Below are 22,970 nucleotides of genomic sequence, written 5' to 3' on the forward strand. Positions count from 1 at the left end.
CTGGGGCAGTGTAACCATCTGAAGGAGGGGCAAAACCCATGAACTAGACAGTTTATTCAGTCCATGCAGTCCCATGTCGGGACCGAAACAGGCGAGAACCCACCGGGAAAACGAGGTCTCATTGACCACGCCCAAACGAACCACTATGACAAAACCCAAACAGAGCACAGGAGAAGAAGCCCGCAAAAGAACCGACGCACCTGTGAGTACCCGAATGGCACGCATGACGATCCCCCCCCCACCAAACAGAACAGAAGGCACGAATCCGGCACCACTGGCCCACTATGACGGAAGAACTCAGAGCCCTGGCAAGACCCTTTTGTGAAAGCCCCCTCCACGAGCCCCGGAGGTTATCTTGAGATGATTTCGGGGCTTTTTAGTGTCCCCGCAGCCCGGTCCTCGACCAGGCCTCCACCCCCAGGAAGCAGCCCATGACAGCTGACTAACACCCAGGAACCTATTTTACTGCTAGGTAACAGGGGCACAGGATGAAAGAAACTCTGCCCAGTGTTTCTCGCCAGCGCCTGGGATCGAACCCAGAACCACAAGATCACAAGTCCAGCGTGCTGTCCGCTCGGCCGACCGGCTCCCCTAAACATTATTGCCAACAGCATTTGGTGTTCCCAGGCGGTCACCCATCCAAGTACTAACCAAACCCAACGTTGCTTAACTTCGCTGATCGGAGGAGAAGCGGTGTTCTCAACGTGGTATGGCCGTTGGCCAGAGGACTAATAAGTCTGACATAGGACGGCAACGAGATGAAGCTGCCCGCAGACACTGCTCAACCACAGACTGCAAACAACGACCAAAATAACCGACGCACCTGTGAGTACCCGAACGGCACGCATGGCAATCCCCCCGCCAAACAGAACAGAAGGCACGAATCCGGCGCCACTGGCCCACCATGACGGAAGAACTCCGAGCCCTGGCATGACCCTTCCAGGAAAGCCCCCCTCCACTAGCCCCCTGGAAGACTAACAAGTCCGACATAGGACGGCAACGAGACGAAGCTGCCCGCAGACACTTAACAACCACAGACTCTGCAAACAGCAACGGCCAAAAAGGTGAAAAAAAAAAAAACAGAAGAGCCAGGGTCCCAAGCAGATTCAAGGGAAGAAGCAAGCACGCCCGCTGACAAAATGGATGCTAAGCCTCCAACGAGAAGAGGGAGTTTGCAAACCAGGACGACCCCCGGGAACTTCATAACAAACCAAGTAAAGACAAGAAGATCCATACATGAAGAATGCTGAACCACTACGAAGGTGTAGTCACCTTACCAGGTCGCGCAGGAGGTAAGCCACAAGGGCATCCCGCACATGGAACTAAATGCGGGAAGCCAAAAACCTCCGGAAGATGGAACCAAAGAACCTACGGGAGATCGGAATTGAACTTAGGGAGGGGTAGAGGAATCCAAAACCAATGCATAATAGGAGGGAGAGAACGAGAAAACCACTCCTTGCAACACCAAGCCCCGCTCAAAGGGTACAAAAACTCAGGCAGGGTCCAACGGGGCCCAAGAACCCCTACTCCGAGGACCCATGCCGAGCCATCCCCCCCCCCCATAGCCCCGGCCTCACAAGAAGAAGCCGGGGCAGACGAAAAAACACAAGAAAGAGGGGCCCACTGGTCAGACCCATACTCATCGGCAGGAGGAATAGGCTCAAATGCCTCCGCCGCCACCCCAGAAGAGGACACCCTCGAAACCACCCAAGTCTCAACACCAACTAGATCCTGCTCCGCCTCTTAACCCACTGATGGGTCGGAGCCAGAAGCAAGGATGGGGAGGGGTGGGACCGGACACACAACAGAAGGGGAAGGAAGGGCAGAAGGTAACAAAGTCGAAGTGACTCTTATCCCCTAGGTCCGGGTCCCTAAAACCAAAACGTGGCAATTTCGGGGCATCCGGGGAAAGCAACCAACCCATCGCATTGCAACAACCAGAACCTAGAATGCAACGCAGGTGCTGCTTGCACCCTCAGATCATGATCAGTAGCGAGGGTGAACTGGAGCACGAACCCACAACAAACGTCGCACGACTCTGGGTCAAAGGTATCATCGACCCTACAGGCACCATGGCGGAGGCACAACCGGTGAATGTCACCCTGACACAAGGGGACAGAGCAACCATCAACCTCGCACGAAGTGAGGAGGGGGACCCTAGGGTCACATCAATTGGACCACAGAGCCTCCACGGGGTTTCCCCAGGGGCCCTTAGCCTTGGTAACACACTAAGGGAGGCCGAGGCAGGGCGCTGCGAACCGGGGCCCAAAACTACCAAGCAATCTTCTAAACCTGAACCCCTGGGATGTGTCCACTCACGAGTGCCAAGCAGGGGGGTACCAACAAAAACATAGATATATATAAGAGAATGACCCTGAAGATAAAGAGGTAGCAACCAACCAAAGGCAGGCCCCCCTCCCTCCCTGGCAGGAAAAACAAAAACAAAAGAAAACCCCCACAAGGAGACAACATACCCAAGCAGAACAGAGCCAGCTGCTAAAATATGTAATATCTAGCTATGCAGTACCCTGCGCCCCTACCATTGACGAAACCTGCCTCCTACCCAGAAGCAAACAAGGGCAAGAAGATCCTTGCTGACTCCATGGGCAGCCAGTAGGCATTCACCAGTCTCAGGAGACTATGGAGTTGTGCTCTGGTTGTCGGTCTGGAGTGGCCTCTCCTGGGCGCAAAGCCAGGGTAGGTTGATATGGAGGAGAAGCTGTTACCCATGCAACAGATCCCCCCCCCCTCTCCACTGCGTCGAAAGTCACCAATTCAAAGGTCAACGCCAATACGATTGATTCCTGCTCCGTCGCGGGAACTGTGAGCTCCGGAGTTGACCTCGAAGTTGGTGAAAGAAAGCACAGACTCCAAACCTGGAGACCGCCGTGGTCGGGGCCTGAGAAGAACCCCCTCATCAAGGGCAAGAACGACCTCAGCCTCCTGAAGCAGAGTCTAGGCCGCACGAGCCCCAGGAGATGGACGTCCCGGTCTCACACCTACGGGTTCCTGACAGGCTCCTGTCAGGAACCCACAGCCCACGTCACAGCCCTCTTTCACCCGAGGCCGGCTTCCTTCAAGACCAATCAGAAGGAAGAGTGATAATTTTTAAATACAACAATTATTACTATAATAATTACTATAATAATAATATAAATAATTATTAATTATCAACAGGCCGGTGATAACTATAAAGCAGTAAAAGACACAACGGAGGAAAACCTCAAGGTGAAGGTGGACCCAAGCCCCGAGGACAGTACTTACTAGGGAAGGAAACCCTAGGCGCATGCATCCCGAGTACCGTAGAATATTACTCCTGGCTCACACACCACCTGTAGAGACAGCCCACGCTGCAAGGCACAGAAACTGAAACCAAAGCAGGAGCCAGAGGCACACGACCTGTCAGTAACACATCAGCCAAGAACTTGTGGGTGGATTACCAGCTCGAGGGGTCTGGGGTCGAGGGTCCCCCTTCCCCTGCCTGGGGAAGGGAGAGGGGTTACACAGACAGCGGCGCGGTGGCATGATGACGTTATGCTCGTTTGCTAATTTTCATTTGGGGAGTTCTGTCCAATCGTTCGGCTTTCGGTAGCAATTTTTCACCAGAAATAAGGTTTGTTTTGGGGCGCCTATCTTTCTGGGTGCAAGACCCGGTCGATGACAGACATAGAATGCTCCCAACCACATTGGGATTTCTATAGGCCATTGTTCCTCGTGCCTCTCTGAGGGGGCCAGGTTCTGGCCGTGGTGCCCGATAGGCAAGGACTCCATGCACATTGACTGATGCCAGAAAGTTATACATATCCTTATCACCCTAGATTGCTCAAGGGAGCCGACGGGGCTCCCCCAGAAAACTTATTAACTGTGAACAAATAAACAAAGACCTCACAGAAATATGCTTGGAGAGACATATAGATAATGCAAACTTAAACTAGTGCTTGGAGAAAATACACAGTAGCACTAGAAACATGTGTAAGTCACATACCAATACATTAATATACAATGTTTATTCAAAAGAAATTATAAAGAGAAAGGGAAAAAAATGGAAATTGTAACAAGAATGGCGTTCCCTCTATAGGCGAAGAAAACAAATTGCAGAACATGTTTAACGCTCAAGTCTATCCTGAGAACGACGAGGAAGGCTATGTAGAGAAATAGAAACAATTGAGCTAAAGTTACAAGAATCATATAAAAATTCAGGAGAGGCAGTAAAAGGTGAAAGCAAATTAGAGAGGAATCCAAAATACTTTTTCTCCTATGTACAATCTAAAACATTAACTACATCTTGCATTGGATCCTTGCACAAGGGTGATGGAACCATCACAGACGAGAGAAAAGGAATGAGTGAAATACTGAGGTTACAGTAGGATTCTGTTTTCAGTGAACCCTGAACACATAGCAGATCAATGATGCAAACGAATACTTAATGAATGTATCACCACGATTGAACCAAATATCAGATGTCACCCTAACCCCATTCGACTTTGAAGTTGCCAAAAACAACATGGCCATGCACTCTGCATCAGGCCCAAATTCCTGGAATTCCATATTCATGAATTTAATAGCTTCTTTTAATCGGTTGGTGCTAACCTTGCCAGTAAAATTCCACAGACTCCGACACACATTAACACATATCTCTCAGACAGCTATCCAAACTCTATTCTCCTTTCACCAGTCAGCCCGACAGATGTTGTGTCCATCATATACTCACTAAAAACCAAACCTGGGAACATCAGTGAAATTCCATCCATTATATACAAGAGCGCTTCTCATGCCATTGCGCCACCCAAAGCTGTGATGTTCAACAAATCCTTAGAGTGTCATTCCTTCCCTGATATCTTTAAAAAAAACAAGAGTAACGCCAATTCATAAAGGAGGCAACCCGGCGGATGTAACCGATTATAGATCAATATCAAACCTATCCCTACAATCAAAAATATTTGAAAAAATTATCTACAAACAGCTATACTCCTATTTCGTAAAATTTTACCTACTCAGCCCGTATCAGTTTGGCTTCCGCTCCCAAAAGAGTACCAACGAGGCAATTATTAGTTTCCTTGGTATAATTTACTCAGCCCTTGACAAAAATGAGTTTCCGATTGGATTCTTCTTTGAACTGAGAAAGGCCTTTGATACTGTTAATCACAACTACCTCTTACTTAAACACCATCATTATGGAATCTGTGGCCTTGCCCTGGACTATATCCGATCCTGTCTTGGTGATTGACACCAATATGTAGCCATCAATGATATAACCTCTCCCACTCTTCCAATAACCGTTGGAGTGCCAAAGGGCAGCATCTTGGGACCTCTCCTATTTCTTATATACATCAATGATTTGACATATGTCTCTTAATTTTCTTAAACCTATATTGTTTGCTGATGATACTACCCTCATCTACTCAGACCCCCAACCCACACACATTAAATAATGTTGTGAATAATGAATTAAAAATGTCCACTTATATATGTCAACCAACAAACTAACACTAAACATAGAAAAGACCTACTACATCTTATTTGGAAGCAAATCAACAAATGCAATTCAGCTTCAGATAGACATCAGTAATAAAAAATAATGGAAAGTTTCTTGGCATATTCCTAGACAATGGACTGAACTTCAGCACCTACATACAACACATAACTAAGAAAGTCTCTAAAACAGTTGGTATTCTCTCCAAAATCAGATATTATGTAATTAACTCTGCACTCCTCTCACTATATTATGCACTAATCTATCCCTTACCTTAAATATGGTATCTGTGCATGGGGTTCATCTACTGTAAACCACTTCAAGTCCATAATCTGCTATTAGAATAATAACAAATTCTGCTTTCAGACAACACTCAACCCCCTTGTTTAAATCCCTTAATTAACATTCTAAACATAAATTCACTCCACACATTCTCTTGTGTCAATTACATTTACAAAACCCTGTTCTTAAATCCAAACCCTGCTCTGAAACTCTCCCTGGACAGATGGAATAGGACTCATTATCACTACACCAGAAATAAATATCTCTTTGGTATCCCCAGAGTCAAACTTAATCTGTGTAAACACTCTATTCAAATAAAGAGACCTAGTCTATGGAACTCACTCCCTAATGAATTGAAAAGCTGTCCAACTTTTGCCTCATTCAAAAACAAAACCAAAAAGTACCTAATTTCATCTTCATAGTTTTTACCTTGTTGTTTCAAAATTGCACTGTATCTAGTGCTACCCAATCTTTATGTACCTAATCCAAACAACTTTACCACTGTGATCATTGCTGTCTTCTTATATGTGCTATGAATATGCTGTACTGTGCCTATTGATCTTTATTAAATTACCAATCAAGCTGTCAATGCAATCAATCAGAGCTACCGATGTGCTTAAATATACCTACTAATCTCTCTCATCTCATTTTTTTCTTGCAATGTACATGTTATCACTTTATAAATTGTGCTAGAATTTACCTATTTAAAATTATATATTAATTTAAGGACCTGCCCGAAACGCTGCGCGTACTAGTGGCATTACAGGAATGTTAACACCATGTATGTATCCTCACAAAACCAATGTACCTTCTTCTATATATATAAATAAAATAAATAAATAATAAGAACTGCAAAAATCACAGGCCCTAAACATCTTTTGGAGACGGAGCTTAGAATTGGTGCTATCCCGACTTACTTAAAACAGTGGAAATTACACCACCTCACAACAGAGGTAGCAAAGCTGATACAAAAAATTATAGACCAATAACTCTAGCACCGCAACCCATAAAAATCTTTGAAAGTGTGCTTAGAAGATGACAAAACACATGGAATCACAGTGAAACACAACCCTGGGCAACACGGGTTCAGAACAGGATGCTTCGCCTCTCACAATTGCTAGACTATTATGAGCAAGCAAAAATTTGATGTAATATATACAGATTTCACAAATTTTTTCACAAATGTGGCCATGGTGTCATTGCACACAAAATGCGCACAAAAGGAGTTACTGGCAAAGTAAGGAGATGGATCGTTATCATCCTAACAAACAAAACCCAGAGTGTAATATTTTACAAAGTGAAATATTAATCATCCACCATAAAAAACTCAGTCCCCCAAGGTACTGTGCTTTTTCCAGAACTTTTTCTCATATCACACATAGGCAAGAATGCAAAGAATCATCATTTGTAGATGACACTAGAATTGTCATGAGAGTAGACAATATAGAGGACACAGTAAACAAATTTCCAATCTAATGTTAATCAAATCTTTCAATGGGACACAGAAAATAGCATGTTTATTGGGGATAAATTCCAATTACTGCACTATAGCAAAAATGAAAACATCAAAGCAGAAACCACATATTAAACACAGTCAAACCACAATATTGAATGAAAAAGCAGAGTAAAAAAATTAGGAAAACTATGTCAGAAGACTTTATTTTTAAAGAACACAACAAAAGTTGCTGTCACAACTGCAAGAAAAATGACTGGTTGGATAACAAGAACCTTATAAACAAGAGATGTCACACCAATGATGATACTTTATAAGACATTATAAGACAGTGTTCTTTTAGAGAGGAATATAGTTGTATACTAACCGTCCCATTTAAAGCTGGAAAAGTTGCTGACCTGCAGAGCATTCAAAGATCTTTTACTGCTGCAATCCACTCAATATAACATCAAAATTAATAGGACTGCCTAAAAATGTTTAATTTGTATTCCCTAGAGCGCAAATAAAAGAGATACATAATAATTTACACATGGAAAATATTAAGATTGGTTCCAAATCTGCACACAGAAATAACACCACATGAGACCAGAAGGCATAGCAAGATGTGCAAAATAGCTCCATTGAAAAGCAGATGTGGAACAGGCATGCTGAGAGAACAATCGATCAACATCAAATGCCTAACACTTTTCAACACTTTTTCCCTACACATACTGGGGCATTACTGGCCGACCTCTCGCAAAGTTCAATTGAGAACTTGACAAGGACCATCAGGGGATACCTGATCAACCAGGCTGTGACTTGTACGTCAGGCTGTGAGCAACTGCATCGAACAGCCTGGGTGATTAGACCAGCAAACAGGAGACCTGGTCAGAGACTGGGCAGCTGGGACTCTGATCCTCAAAATCATCAACAGGTAAGTAGTCAAGGGATAGTTCCCCTACATTACAAATATGCAAATGCCACTCGTATTTTTAAAAAAGGCAGAAAGAACTCGGCAGAAAACTACAATCTGATTAATTCAATCTCACTCGCCTGCAAGCTCATGAAGAGAATCCTAAGGGAGGGAATCATTCACCATCTCACAGCGAACAATCTTTTGTAATCAGCGCAACATGGGTTTGTTAAAAATAGATCCTTTTTTACAAACCAGCTCACATTTTTGGAAATGGTAACAAGTTACTTAGACAAAGGACTTCCAGTACATGCAGTATACATGGACTTTGCTAAAGATTTTGGCAAGATACCACACGAAAGATTAGCAAGGAAATTACAAGCACATGGAAAAATGGTAGAATACTAGAATAGATAAAACAATGGTTAAAACAGAAAACAAAGGGTCGTGCTAAATTGGGATGAATCTGACTGGAGAAATGTGGTTAGTGGGGTGCCACAGGGACCCATTTCGGGGCCAATCCTTTTTGTCATATACATTAATGACATAGATGAGAATATTAAAAACCACATCATCAAATTTGCAGATGATAATCTATTTATTTATTTATTTATTTATGTTCAAGAAGGTTCATGGTCTATGAGAGTACATAGCATTAATGTTTTTACTTCTTGTAAACCCACTAATACTCATAGCGTTTCGGGCAGGTCCTTAATCTAACAAATAATTAAAGTAGGTAATTTCTAGCATAATTGAAAAATATTAACAGGTACATTGTAAGAAAATTTGACAAAGATTATTAGGTGTATTAAAGTAAAATTTGTGTTCAACATAACAACCATGATATAAGTTGATAGCAATGATTACAGTGGTGAAGTTGCATGGCTTAGACATATATATTGGGGTAGTGGGTAGCACAAGATACAGTGCGAGTTTGAAGCACTTGTCGGAAATTTCCGACACCAATTACGAACTCCTAACATATTATGTAATTACTGGTTTCTGTTAAGTAAATGCCCACACTAATTAGAACAAAATATTTTAGTTAACCATGCTAAGATAATAGTGTTTTGGTATATCTTGTCAGAAAGCGAGACGTATTGTCACGTTACCGAATTATATGCACCCAAAATATTACTAAAACTTCTTAAACACCAGTCTAGGGATTAACATGATAATAAAAGTATTCTCTAAGACTGTATACAATTAACTAACAAATAAAATAAATGCCTCCTTCCAATTGTCAATAAGAAGACAGAAACAGAATCATTCCTGTTACGCGTCCCTGGAGCGGAGAGGAAGGAGGAAGCCATTATTATCCACTAAGTCTTGCCACAACAACACGCTAGCACGAGCACAGGAAGGAGTCTCTCACTAGTCACTGTTGCTGAGCGACGCAGGTCTCTAATAATCAGCACGACTATGCTAACCACTGGGAAGTGCTTCAGTTCTGGTTAACATATATATAATATTTCATATTTAGCCATTTATGTTTATTTAATGTTAACTACTTATAACGCATGACAAGCCACCTGGAACGGGTAAGTTTCAATTAATGATATTAATCACCTTTCTTATTGTCATATCTGTCACATTTGTTGTTGTCTTTCAACCATTTGGCAAATGAAATTGTGACTAAAGGACATATTGGCAGCATCTTAACCTAATTCACATGATTCTTGACGACGCCATTAGGTTTCCGGTCAGCAAGTAGACTGATCCTACATAATCTGAACGGGTCCATTATTGAGAAAAAGACTGCATACTACAAAACCAGCTAAGCCTTGCTAAAATCAGTATTTAACTGTTCATGTAAATGTAGACTAAGTGTAGAATATACCAATTGATAAATTTTGATTTGGCAAACTATATAAAAAAATTAACGTTTTCCCTCAAGGGGCGAGTTTATTGGGCAGCGCCACTCATCCTGTGAGTGGACATACCGCCATAGCAGCATGTACAGCACTCCCCAATAAGAAGAAAGCCGCTGGGTTGATCATCCTGTCACTTGTACCCAGACACAGCTGAGATTTGCTTAACTGTCTCAAGTGAACAGCTCCTCAAACAAGAAGTTTAACATCTGTCAACCCTTAAAATCTTTAGTTATCTTGCGGGTGCAAAATGGGAGAATCTTTTAAGAACAGTGTCAATATTTGACAAATAGTGTTTTCCTAACTCAAACAATGTGGGGCTTATTATTCTACACATTTCTAATGTCCCTCAGGTGTTCATATTCACGTAGATAGTGGTCAAGGCGGTGTCCGTCACTCTCGTCACAGATTCTGCAACGCCGGTGATCAACTGTTGTTTTCATTCCGAATCTCCATGGATATTTGTATCCAAGACGGATTCTCGCTATTACTGATTCTCTCCCGCGTCCTCCTTCCTCCTCTTCGTCCATAATGATTGGGATTGCCAGCTGAAACCATGTTGTACTATCGTACAGATTCACTGGTTTGTGCTTCTATCCTCCATTCCTCAGTTACCTTGTCACGGTGATGTTGCCTGATAATACCTCTAATTTGAAGAAGAGTCTTGGGTATGAAGTTTTCAATATAGTCTCCTTCAGCGCCTTCAGCAGCCAGCACATCTGCTCGTTCATTTCCACATATTCCAACATGGGAGGGGATCCACAGAAACTTGACGACTCTTTCCTGGTTTGTTAGTACACTTACATCTCTCTAAATTTCAGCGACTATTGAACGATTTTCTGCCCGATTTTTACTTAAGCTTTGCAGTGCTGCTTTTGAATCAGTGCAGATCACTGCACCATTAGTGTTTCGTTCAAGGAATCTTAACGCCATAACAATGACAGTTAGCTCTGCTTGCGATGAAGAGGCATAGTTCTCAATACACTCTTTTTCTTCATTTCTGCATTGAAAAGCATTATCCTTAATTACAATGTATGCTGCACCAGTTACGCTATTGACAGGACTAGATGACCCATCAGTGTAGATTTGATCTAGTTCATTTCCGCTTCTTTATAAATTTTCTCGAGATACTTGTGGCTCATTTCTTGTGGTAACATGTTGGATTTTTTCGTTGCCATCTCATTGATGATAATGCTGCATGAATCACCCTCGAAGGGAGGTAACCTCTCTACAGGCATGAGCTCACGGGTTTGCTCAAGCAGGTGAAGTTCTTTGAGGTAACAGACTGATCTGTGATGTCATTTTTTGCTTCTCCTGTTTCCTCCTGTTAGTAGAGGAAACTCAGATTTTTCTTGCAACATCGTTGTAATAGGGGATCCCTGATAGGAACCATCTAAATAATCCCCAGGCCTGTGCAGTGAAACCGTCCAACCACTTGGAGTGGACGGTAGAGCGACGGTCTCGCTTCATGCAGGTCGGCGTTCAATCCCCGACCGTCGAAGTGGTTGGGCACCATTCCTTTCCCCCCGTCCCATCCTAAATCCTTATCCTGACCCCCTTCCCAGTGCTATATAGTCGTAATGACTTGGCACTTTCTCCCTGATACTTGCCTTGCCTTGCAGTGAAACCCCTATAGTGGGACAAATAACAAACATACAGTTCACTCTCTATAAAGTAATAAATTAATAATAAGTATAATTAATTAAATAATTATTCAAAAATAAATATATAACAAAACCCTACTAGTGAGTTTTCACCAAAACTAGATAGGATGAGGATGAAATTAAGTAGTTTTTTGTTTTACTTTTGAATAAGGCATAGGTTGGAAAGTATTATAATTCTTCAAGGGGGTGAATTCCATAGATTAGGTTCCTTTGTTTGCAGTGTTTTCACAGATTTAATTTGACTCTGGGGATATCAGAGATATATTTATTTCTGGTGTGGTGATTATGGGTTTCTAACTTGTCAAGAAAGAGTTTCAGATCAGGATTTTCATTTAGGAACAAGGTTTTGTTGATGAAAATGGCACAAGATAATGTATGGAGTTATTTTATGTTTAGGGATTTAAACAGTGGGGCTGTGTTTCAAAACAGTTTCTTATTTTTCTGATAGCAGATTTTTTGCTGCGTGATGATAGGCTTGAGGTAGTTTGCAGTGGTTGAACACCATACACAGATACATCATGTAAGATAGGGATAGATTAGCGCATAGTATAATGAGACAAGAGCAGACTTTGGAATATATCTGATTTCAGAAAGTATACTAACTGTTTTGAGACTTTTTTTGTTCTGTGTTTTATGATGGTGTTGAAGTTTAGTCTCTTGTCTATGTATAGGCCAAGGAACTTTCCATAATTTTTATTGTTGATGTTAACATTGCCTATCGGAAGCTGAATTTCATTTGATGATTTGCTTTCAAATAAAATGTACAGGCTTTTCTATATTTAGTGAAAGTTTGTTGGTAGAAATCCATAGTATATTTTTGTTAATTCGTTATTTACAACATTATTTAGTGTGCATAGGATGGGATCTGAGTAGATGAAGGTAGTATCGTCAGCAAATAGCATTGGTTTAAGAATGTTAGATATTTGGCATATCAAATGTGTATATAAGAAATAGGAGAGGTCCTAGGATACTACTGCCCTGTGGCACTCCTATGGTTGACGGTAGAGCGGGGAAGGTTATATCATTAATAGCTACATACTGGTGTCTTTCACTAAGATAGGATCGAATATAGTACAGGGCAAGGCCTTGGATTCCATAATGGTGAAGTCTAAGTAAGAGGTAGTTATGGCTTAAGTAAGAGATAGTTATGGTAGTTAGGAGGTAGTCATGGTTCAAAGGCCTTCCTCAAGTCAATGAAGAGCCCAATTGGGAATTCATTTTTGTCAAGGGCTGTGTAGATTATATCAAGCAGACTAATAATTGCATCGTTGGTACTCTTTTGGGAGCGAAAGCCAAACTGACAGGGACTTAATATGTTGAATTTTACGAGGTAGGAGTAGAGCCGTTTGTAAATAATTTTACAAATATTCTTGATAATATAGTTAGATATGATATTGGTCTGTAATTGGTTATGCCTGCGGTATCGTCTTCTTTATGAACAAGTTTCCAATTACTTAGCCTTTTCCAAACGTTCCTTGAACGTCCGTAGATATTCTTCCACTGACACTAATATATTACCCAACGTCAGCTGTTCCTTAAGCATCAATAAAGGTCCTTGCACCTCGTGCCCATACACCAGCTGGAAGCGTGAGAACCTTAAAGATTCCACTACTGTGTCCCGTATCGCAAACAAAGCTGGATAAACGGCTTCATCCCACTCCGCTCCTTGTTCGGAACAGTACAATTTCAACATAATGTTTAAAGTCAAGTGAAACGTCTCAGTCCCCCTGCGATTATGGTTTATAAGGACAAAAACGTAACTGGGATATACCCCAACTCTCGATAGTCTGTCGGAACCACTTAAATTGGAACACACTCCCACAATCTTACTGGCTCTCCTTGGGCATTCCCACCCAAAAGAAAAAACGCTATAGGTATCCCAAAATTCCTTTCGATGTTAACCGGCGCACCAGAATAGCTTCAGGAAATCTAGAAACGCACATGATCGTTAATAGGTAGTTGTTTCCCTTCTTCGTCTGGGACAAGAGTCCCACACTGTCTACGAGCAGACGCTCAAACACTTGTCCGAAAGCGGGGACAGGAACCAGAAGGGCCTTGGGTATAGCCGGAACGTTTTTTCCCGCTCTCTGACAAGGAAAACATGTCTTGCAATAACGTCTCACGTCTGCATCCATTTCAGGACAATAAAAGTGATACGTGATCCAGTTCAGAGTCTCTGTCCCCGCTAGGTGACCTGTGGGGTCCACAGAGTGCACAAGTTCGAGCACTGAATGCCTGTAACTCTTCAGCAACACCTCTTGTTGTTGTTTCTCTTGTTGCTCTAACTCACCATCCGCCTCAATACGTACTGGTCTCCACTGCCTCATAAGCACTCCTTCATACAACTAGAAGTACATATCAGACTGTTCCGGCGAGGGACAGCCGGACCCGATTTTCGGCCTCACGTACCAACTCGGGAAATTCCTCATGCTGCAGTTCTCTTCACTCCCACTAAACCTGGGTGCCACTGACCACCCTGGGAGCACCTCAGTCTACCACAGGCTGGAGTTCCTTCCTGCAACTCGGCCTTTGTTATGGACCCGAATCCAGCGTCCGAGCACGGAGCAGTGACGACCGCGCCATCTGTGGGTCAGCTCCCGGAACCCCCTCCAAATGGACGACGCCATCTAGTGAGGACGAGATATACTGGCCACAAGGGCTAGTTTCCCGTCCTGATCAGTTCACAACACAGCCGCTGCTGACCTCTGGTGAGGTGACACTTAGACAGCAACACCATCTATGGAATGGATAGGCGGGCGTTTGTGTCTAAGCCTGTAAGTAAGGTGCCCTAGTGTGTCCCTATTACTGATGACGTGTCTGATTACAGAGTCGACCTGGGACTGCTGTAATGGAAGTTGGATCAGTCTACCCAAGGCAGCCGTCTTGTCTCCAAGTATTTGCTGCAGCAGCTGTGAGTCGCCCCCTGGATGAACACTGTGGTGTTAGCCTGCCTGTGAAGTGGCAGTTGAGGGATTGTCATACCCGGGACTGACTGGTGGAGACGCTTAACCACTGGGGTGTTGTGGAAAGGAGAGTGACCTGTGGGATCACACGAGGCTCCTGACTAGGGCTCGCGACCTTAGTATCGATCGTGGAGTGGACTAACCAGCGTTGCTGATTGGAACCTGCCAGCTACAGGCTGGATTTGTGGTTGACGGCCTCCACGACGGTGCCCCCAGTGGAACTGTGATTTGGCTGGCCTGAGGCCAGGGTAGACTCAAGAGAATCGAAGGATTCATCGTAAGGCCACAAGAGGACTAAGAGCTTAGCCTTGTTGAGCACCGTGAACGTCCAGGGTCTTCAGAGGAAGACTACGTTGTATATAATAGTGTTTAACCCCCTCCCCTGTGTAACCTTTTATATATTATTTATGGTGACGGTAATAATTATATTATTAAGTTTTTGCCTTTATTTCCCTTCCCCTTTAATTTACTTGCGTTACGGATCACATCCCTTGAAAGCCACTACTAGCTTGGGGCCGGATACCCTACCTCTAACAACATCAGAGAAAGAACCCGGTTGCGACCCGAGAGGGCCGTAACAGCCTTGCACCCATGGCAAGTAAGGTAAGCTCGACACTTCCTCTCTGCCACTGACACAGAAATTTGTGACCCTTGGCCGAGCTTGCCTGACGTAAACAATCTGCTCATTGGTCGATATACTCGCTCACCTGGAATATCCACTCGGCTGCGTTCTACACACAGGCCACAAGGTCGCCAGCTGGGTTACCATATACTCACGACCCAGCTATACTAATTCAGTGGTCTCATCAATGGTTTCTGGCCTAGAAATCTGTGACAGGATGAGCGGTGTGCAATAATCAATCGCTCTATTAATTATTCAAGAGATATATTAAAAAGTTTCAAGATTCGATTGGTCTCAAGCTTTGTTACCCACTGGGTTTTTTGGAAGTTTGCCGTAGCAAAGCATGTCGTACATATTATAACAACATATGCAGTGAAAGAATTCGCCCAAAGAATGTGTTATGTTTACCATATTTCTCTGGGTTTCAGAATATTATCAAGGCCTTGAAACTTTTTAATATACATGTATTGTTTAGCTACGAAAATACTGTTGGTAAGCTATTAGTTAGGAACAGCCCTCGTAGCGGTAATTGTGTCATTTATTGAATACCTTGTAAAGACTGTAATAAGTTCCATGTTGGGGAAACATCTAAAGATTTGAAATGTAGAATTTCGCAACATAAATACTCTGTAAGACATGGCCAATTGTCTAATGCTTTGTTTATTTATCTGTCAGAAGATGCTCACCAAATTGATTGGGAGATGGCTTCTTCAATAACGAATTGCAAACAGAAACAGAAGCATAAGAACATAAGAACAAAGGTAACTGCAGAAGGCCTATTGGCCCATACGAGGCAGCTCCTATCTATAACCACCCAATCCCACTCATATACTTGTCCTTTAGTTGAGGCAGTTGATAGTGATAAGGATTGCCATGTTGTGTACCTTGACTTTAGCAAAGCTTTTGATTCAGTGCCACATGAAAGACTAATTAAAAAAAATAGAAGCTCATGGTACTGGGGGTGCTATATTAACTTGGATTAGGGCATGGCTATTCCAAAGGAAACAGAGTTAGTATAAATGGGGTTAAGTCAGAGTGGGAAAATGTTGTAAGTGGAGTACCTCAGGGCTCTGTCTTGGGACCACTGTTGTTTATAATATATATAAATGATTTAGATTCAGGTTTGAGTAGCAACATTTGCAAATTTGCTGATGATACGAAAATCGGTAGGGAAATTAATTCGGAGGAGGACTCACTATCACTTCAAGTTGATCTAGATAGGGTTCTGAAATGGTCAAAGGATTAGCAAATGCAGTTTAATGCTGATAAATGTAAAGTTCTGAGGCTAGGTAATGATGATAGTTACAAGATACGAGCTAGATGGTGTTGAGATTGCGAAGTCGGATTGCGAAAGGGATCTGGTAGTTATGATTAGTAAGAATTTAAAACAAAAGGATCAATGCATGAATGTTTGAAATAAGGCGAATAGGACACTGGGATTTATTAATCGAAGCGTTAGTAACAAGACACCTGGTGTGGTTCTTAAGCTATATCTTGCTCTGGTTAGGCCCCATTTAGATTATGCAGTTCAGTTTTGGTCGCCGTACTATAGAATGGATATAAATTCACTTGGAAGGATTAGTGAAGGATTTGGTGAGGTTGGTTGGAGCTCTGAGAGCAGAGATGGATTCCCTGCGGGAGGAGGTATGGTGGCTGAGACTTCGGGAGGAAACGAAGGTGGAGGCCAGTGTTGACGGGACCTCATTAAGAAGGACTGACGGGACCAGTATTAAGAAGACCTCGTCTTGGCAAGTTGTGAAAGACAGGGGTCTTAAGAAGACCTTGGCAAAACCGACAACTAATAGCCTACACCTAAGGACTTTTAACGCATTTGACGTGTTAGAGGACGAGTGCTGTGGTGAACCTGTTGTCCAGCGAGGAGGCAAAGACAAAGTAACGAGGAGCATTGAAGCGCAGGTCCCTCAAACTGCTCGAAAGGAAAAGGGAGAATCGAAGCGAAGTTTGGTTGTGGGAGATTCCCAGGTGAGGTATTTAGACAGAACGTTGTGTGCCAGAGATAGGGGGAACAGATTAAGGGTTTGCTATCCGGGAGCTGGAATTGGGGATATTGTTGGAAACATGAATGATATTATGACGGGAAATGGAAACAAACCCATTATTTGTATTAGTGCAGGGGGTAATGATGTTGGACGAGTTAGGAGTGAGGAACTGATACAAAGATTCAGGACAGCCATTGAATTAGTTAGGAGCAAGGGAGGAATCCCGATCATATGTGGCATTCTTCCAAGAAAGGGAGTGGGAAATGAATGGATGTCGAGGGCAATTGGTGTCAATTGCCGGCTGGAAAGATATTGCAAATCAAATGCAATATCTTTCATAGACAACTGGGAACACTTCTATGGACGAAATGGAATGTATGCTCGTGATGGGGTGCATCTTTCGAGAGCTGGGGTTGCTGCTGTTGCAAACTCGTTTGAAGAAGTGGTTAGAGGTGTTTGTTTGGGTTTAAACTGTTAGTAGATAGAGGTATGGGAATTGATTTGGAGGAAGGAAGTAATAAAAGTATGTGTTTGTGGGAGAAAGGAATTGGCAAAATGATCAGGGAAAGAAAAGGGCCTCAAAATAACAATTCACTTAGGGTATATTACACTAACAGTAAAAGTCTAAGAAATAAAATTAACGAATTAAATGCTCTTGTATGCACAGAAAAAATAGATATTATTGCACTTACCAAAACGTGGATGAATGTAGAAAATAGAGAACTATTAGCTGAATATCAAATAAATGGATTTAAACTATTTCACACAGATCGATATATTAGACGAGGAGGGGGAGTAGCCATATATGTTAGGGACAATTTGAAATGTAGTCTCAAAGAGGGAATCAAAACTGAGCCACACACAGAAACTATTTGGATAGAATTAAACGAAAAAGCAAATAATATAATAAAAGGAGTCATATATAGGCCACCAAATTTAGACAGAATGGAAGCAAAGCATCTATGGGATGAAATATCTAGGGCATCTAGATCTAACAGTATTTACGTCATGGGTGACTTTAATTTTAGTGGAATAAACTGGTTGATCAAAACAAGGAATAGTGAAGCTGAAGATTTTCAAGAATTAATTGACGATTGCTTTCTTACGCAACACATTAAGGAACCAACACGGGAAATTAATATTTTAGATTTAGTGTTAACTAACAGGGAAACACAAATTAATGACATCGAAATAGGGAGTGAGCTAGGGAACAGTGATCACAAAGAAATCAGATTTAGCATAGAATGGAATAGACCTGTAGGAGAAAATTCTGTTAAAGTGCCAAATTTTCGAAAAGCTGATTTTAATAGTCTAAGAAATTTTTGGGGTCAAATTGATTGGAAAGTCTTGGGTATGGGGTGTGGGCCGGTCTTGGAACATAAGAACATAAGAACATAAGAACAAAGGTAACTGCAGAAGGCCTATTGGCCCATACGAGGCAGCTCCTATTCTATAACCACCCAATCCCACTCATATACTTGTCCAACCCGTGCTTGAAACAATCGAGGGACCCCACCTCCACAATGTTACGCGGCAATTGGTTCCACAAATCAACAACCCTGTTACTGAACCAGTATTTACCCAAGTCTTTCCTAAATCTAAACTTATCCAATTTATATCCATTGTTTCGTGTTCTGTCCTGTGTTGATACTTTTAATACCCTATTAATATCCCCCCGGTTATGTCCATTCATCCACTTGTAAACCTCTATCATGTCACCCCTAACTCTTCGCCTTTCCAGTGAATGCAACTTAAGCTTTGTTAATCTTTCTTCATATGAAAGATTTCTAATTTGGGGAATTAACTTAGTCATCCTACGCTGGACACGTTCAAGTGAATTTATATCCATTCTATAATATGGCGACCAAAACTGAACTGCATAATCTAAATGGGGCCTAACTAGAGCAAGATATAGCTTGAGAACCACACCAGGTGTCTTGTTACTAACGCTGCGATTAATAAATCCAAGTGTCCGATTTGCCTTATTACGAACATTTATGCATTGATCCTTTTGTTTTAAATTCTTACTAATCATAACTCCCAGATCCCTTTCGCAATCCGACTTCGCAATCACAACACCATCTAGCTCGTATCTTGTAACTCTATCATCATTACCTAACCTCAGAACTTTACATTTATCAGCATTAAACTGCATCTGCCAATCCTTTGACCATTTCAAAACCCTATCTAGATCAACTTGAAGTGATAGTGAGTCCTCCTCCGAATTAATTTCCCTACCGATTTTCGTATCATCGGCAAATTTGCAAATGTTGCTACTCAAACCTGAATCTAAATCATTTATATATATTATAAACAACAGAGGTCCCAGGACAGAGCCTTGAGGCACTCCACTTACAACATTTTCCCACTCTGCAACTTTCCCAACGAGACATGATAGGTGACGTCAATGGGGATTTCGATGTGGTTTCAAAATATAACTTATTTAAAAATATTCTAAACAAAGCTCAGGAACGTAGTATACCATACAAATTGAATAGATCGAATACTAATGACCCAAAGTGGATAACAAAGAATTTGAAGAACCTTATAGGTAAAAAGAGAGCTTGGTACAAAAGAATTAAAAATGGGGAGGTCACTTTAGAACAGGAATTCGTACAACTGGTTAGAAATGTTAAAAAAGAGATAAGGAAAGCAAAAAGAAATTATGAAGTTCGCATAGCAGGGCAAGCAAAGACAAATCCTAAAGGGTTTTTTCAGTTATATCGTACTAAGACTAGGGAAAGGATAGGTCCATTAAAAACTGAGACAGGTCAAACAACTGATAGTGATGAAGAGATGAGTAGTATTTTTAATAAATATTTTGTATCTGTATTTACTAAAGAGGAACTTAACAATATGCCTTCAGCCGAACAAGTCTATGTGGGTGGGGACGAGGACAGGATGACGAGTTTAACAGTTACCAGGGAGGATGTTCTTAAACAAATAGTAAAACTCAATCCAAACAAATCCCCAGGGCCAGATGAAGTGTTTGCCAGGGTGCTTAAAGAATGCAAAGAGGAGCTTTGTGACCCACTGTCAACCATATTTAATAAATCAATAGAGTCAGGTAGAGTGCCAGAGTTTTGGAAAGTTGCTAATGTGATATCAGTTTTTAAGAAAGGAGATAGATCACTTGCGTCTAACTATCGACCAATTAGCCTAACGTCTATTGTGGGAAAGTTACTCGAATCTATAATAGCAAATAAAATTCGTCTTCATCTTGAAAAACATAAATTAATAATTGAGTCGCAACATGGTTTTATAAATGGCCATTCATGTTTAACAAATTTGTTATCTTTTTATTCTAGGATAGTTGAGGCAGTTGATAGTGGATCAACTGATAGTGGTTGATAGTTGATAGTGATAGTTAAAAAGATAGTCTCATGGTATTGGGGGTGCTATATTAAGCTGGATTAGGGCATGGCTATTAGAACATAAGAACATAAGAACAAAGGTAACTGCAGAAGGCCTATTGGCCCATACGAGGCAGCTCCTATTCTATAACCACCCAATCCCACTCATATACTTGTCCAACCCGTGCTTGAAACAATCGAGGGACCCCACCTCCACAATGTTACGCGGCAATTGGTTCCACAAATCAACAACCCTGTTACTGAACCAGTATTTACCCAAGTCTTTCCTAAATCTAAACTTATCCAATTTATATCCATTGTTTCGTGTTCTGTCCTGTGTTGATACTTTTAATACCCTATTAATATCCCCCCGGTTATGTCCATTCATCCACTTGTAAACCTCTATCATGTCACCCCTAACTCTTCGCCTTTCCAGTGAATGCAACTTAAGCTTTGTTAATCTTTCTTCATATGAAAGATTTCTAATTTGGGGAATTAACTTAGTCATCCTACGCTGGACACGTTCAAGTGAATTTATATCCATTCTATAATATGGCGACCAAAACTGAACTGCATAATCTAAATGGGGCCTAACTAGAGCAAGATATAGCTTGAGAACCACACCAGGTGTCTTGTTACTAACGCTGCGATTAATAAATCCAAGTGTCCGATTTGCCTTATTACGAACATTTATGCATTGATCCTTTTGTTTTAAATTCTTACTAATCATAACTCCCAGATCCCTTTCGCAATCCGACTTCGCAATCACAACACCATCTAGCTCGTATCTTGTAACTCTATCATCATTACCTAACCTCAGAACTTTACATTTATCAGCATTAAACTGCATCTGCCAATCCTTTGACCATTTCAAAACCCTATCTAGATCAACTTGAAGTGATAGTGAGTCCTCCTCCGAATTAATTTCCCTACCGATTTTCGTATCATCGGCAAATTTGCAAATGTTGCTACTCAAACCTGAATCTAAATCATTTATATATATTATAAACAACAGAGGTCCCAGGACAGAGCCTTGAGGCACTCCACTTACAACATTTTCCCACTCTGACTTGATTCCATTTATACTAACTCTCTGTTTCCTTTGGTATAGCCATGCCCTAATCCAGCTTAATATAGCACCCCCAATACCATGAGACTCTATTTTTTTAATCAGTCTTACATGTGGCACTGTATCAAAAGCTTTGCTAAAGTCAAGGTATACAACATCGCAATCCTTACCACTATCAACTGCCTCAACAATGCTAGAATAAAAAGATAACAAATTTGTTAAACATGAACGGCCATTTATAAAACCATGTTGCGACTCAATTATTAATTTATGTTTTTCAAGATGAAGACGAATTTTATTTGCTATTATAGATTCGAGTAACTTTCCCACAATAGACGTTAGGCTAATTGGTCGATAGTTAGACGCAAGTGATCTATCTCCTTTCTTAAAAACTGGTATCACATTAGCAACTTTCCAAAACTCTGGCACTCTGCCTGACTCTATTGATTTATTAAATATGGTTGACAGTGGGTCACAAAGCTCCTCTTTGCATTCTTTAAGCACCCTAGCAAACACTTCATCCGGCCCTGGGGATTTGTTTGGTTTGAGTTTTACTATTTGTTTAAGAACATCCTCCCTGGTAACTGCTAAACTCGTCAACCTGTCCTCGTCCCCACCCACATAGACTTGTTCGGCTGAAGGCATATTGTTAAGTTCCTCTTTAGTAAATACAGATACAAAATATTTATTAAAAATACTACTCATCTCTTCATCTCTATCTGTTATTTGACCTGTCTCAGTTTTTAATGGACCTATCCTTTCCCTAGTCTTAGTACGATATAACTGAAAAAACCCTTTAGGATTTGTCTTTGCTTGCCCTGCTATGCGAACTTCATAGTTTCTTTTTGCTTTCCTTATCTCTTTTTTAACATTTCTAACTAGTTGTACGAATTCCTGTTCTAAAGTGACCTCCCCATTTTTAATCCTTTTGTACCAAGCTCTCTTTTTACCTATAAGGTTCTTCAAATTCTTTGTTATCCACTTTGGGTCATTAGTATACGATCTATTCAATTTGTATGGTATACTACGTTCCTGTGCTTTGTTTACAATATTCTTAAATAAGTTATATATTGAATCCACATCGAAATCCCCATTTAAGTCACCTATCGCTGGGTTCATGTCTCGCTCCAAGACCGGCCCACACCCCATACCCAAGCCTTTCCAATCAATTTGACCCAAAAAATTTCTTAGGCTATTAAAATCAGCTTTTCGAAGATCTGGCACTTTAACAGAATTTCCTCCTACTGGTCTATTCCATTCTATGCTAAATCTGATTTCTTTGTGATCACTGCTCCCTAGCTCACTCCCTATTTCGATGTCATTAATTT

At 41.5% G+C, this 22,970-nt stretch overlaps 1 non-coding gene across 1 annotated transcript; it reads right to left on the minus strand.

Annotated features, from left to right (window-relative positions):
- Window positions 1–602: 602 nt before the first annotated feature.
- Window positions 603–721, minus strand: LOC138358316 (5S ribosomal RNA). The gene has a single exon (XR_011225321.1). It is a non-coding gene; the product is annotated as a 5S ribosomal RNA (ribosomal RNA).
- Window positions 722–22,970: the final 22,249 nt, after the last annotated feature.

Source organism: Procambarus clarkii, chromosome 82 (genome assembly GCF_040958095.1).
Source record: "Procambarus clarkii isolate CNS0578487 chromosome 82, FALCON_Pclarkii_2.0, whole genome shotgun sequence".
NCBI classification, from domain to species: domain Eukaryota; kingdom Metazoa; phylum Arthropoda; class Malacostraca; order Decapoda; family Cambaridae; genus Procambarus; species Procambarus clarkii.